This window comes from Podarcis melisellensis (genome assembly GCF_964234715.1).
Source record: "Podarcis melisellensis genome assembly, chromosome: 6".
Classification (NCBI taxonomy): Eukaryota; Metazoa; Chordata; class Lepidosauria; order Squamata; family Lacertidae; genus Podarcis; species Podarcis melisellensis.
Window position 1 is genome coordinate 48,520,615 of NC_138538.1, and position 2,069 is coordinate 48,522,683.

The window sequence follows — 2,069 nt, forward strand, 5'->3', positions numbered from 1 at the left end:
GCAACATTGGACTTCCTCCCAAGCATATTTATTTACCCAAACAGGCGACTGCTATTGTTCTCTGTCTAGCTCCTCCCACCCTCCTGGCCCAAGCTTAATCCTGTGTAGACTAACAAAAAAAGTGGGTCCCACAGAGCAACATTATGCACTAGGAGGGTAAACATAAGTAACCCTTCCTCAACCCTGTAAATGCAAGCAACCATGTTTAGGCTCCATGTAGCCTTTTACCAGCCCCAGGACACACATGCAAACAATGCTTCATCCTATTTTTCATGAACACATGCATGAATCCAGCTGCATTCATGCACCATTTCACATGTTGTGATCTGTGTATATGTGCAGCTTTGAGAACAGCCTGAAGCAGTCATGTCGCACGTGTATGGGTTAAACAGAAGCAGAACTACAGGTCACAAAAGGGGAAAGTTAAGCTCAATATTATTTCACAAGATTACAGGTCTAGTAAGTTTGCCCACAAGGCTTCAACCATAAATGGAGATATTTACCAAATAATGGGCTCATCCACACTGGAGTTTATTCTGGAGTCGAAGCTGCTTGTGTCTTTATATTTTGTATGTGTGTTGCATCCACACGATAGCATCCTCACCCAGGTAGTAACCCTCACTTCCCTCCCACTGTGAAAAGGATGCAGTCTGCCTTTTCCCACCAGTGTGTTGCTGAACTCACAGTATGGAACATAGGTGGTCATATTAATTTCAGTTACTGCTTTACTTGAACCCAAGGTCATCTGGAGCAATGTTTCCAGACTGTGGTAATATATGATTTTAATATTTTTAGAGATTTTTATTTTATTTTATAATTTGCTATTGCTACCTTGGACCTCCTTCAGGAGGAAGGATGGGATGATGATGATTTATTATCTGCCCTTCACCAGCAGGTCCCAGAATGGGTTACAATAACTTAAAATTCAATATTTTTAAAAGTTAAAAAAATTAGTCACAGAAACATCACAGGTTTCAAAGGTGTGTCTTCAGCATTTGCAGAAAGTGGTGTAGTGAAGTTACCAGACACATCTCTGTGAGGAGGGAATTCCACAAAATCATCACCACCGTTATCATCATCCTATAAAACCTTCAGCAGGTACTGACCTCTGTTTAGATCATATTGACACCATAGTTATTTGGTCATGTGAATTGACCCACAGAGTGTTGGGAAACTACATATTTAACAGGTTCGTTTGACTTGGCACAGAAGAGGGTCATGCATCCCCCTCTCCCCATTGATAACTCTGTGGTACGTGAGTGAACCTGGCTGATCCACAAATGATGGTTGTGCACAACAAGATGGGCTAGAACTTAAGGCAGTACTGCCCATCCATTGTGATCTGCATGTCTCTGGTTTCCTGTAGTGTGTAAAAAAAGTTGATAGCACTGCTGTAATCACAGCCATGCACAACTTCCAGAGGCGGACAGTTCCCCGGGCTGTAGATTACAGTGGTACCTCGGGTTAAGTATACTTAATTCGTTCCGGAGGTCCGTTCTTAACCTGAAACTGTTCTTAACCTGAAGACCACTTTAGCTAATGGGGCCTCCTGCTGCTGCCGCGCTGCCGGAGCACGATTTCTGTTCTCATCCTGAAGCAAAGTTCTTAACCTGAAGCACTATTTCTGGGTTACTGGAGTCTGTAACCTGAAGCGTATGTAACCTGAAGCATATGTAACCCGAAGTACCACTGTAATCAACTTCAGGACTCCATGATACCTTCTTTCCTCAGCAACTGTAAACTGTTGTTCCTGACTAGAATCTAAAGAGGCAGAAAGAAAACCACTTCTCTCCCAGACTGGCAGCGGCTTGTTTCTTAGCCTTGGATTTGGAAAACATGACTAAAGGGAGTTTCTTGAACCCTGAACACCAGTGGAGTGTCTCTTCATTTCAAGCCTCTCTCCATTGGGAGCTCAGTCCAACAACCTCCCAGTGCGTTGCTTCCTCCTGCAGGAGCAAGAGACAGGCAAGGAACAATGGGTGGAGAGCAGGAAATGGTGCATGGGAAACAGGATTTCATGTCATTGCTGTGCTGTCTGTGAGGGCCTCTAAGCATCCCTCCCCCAACAG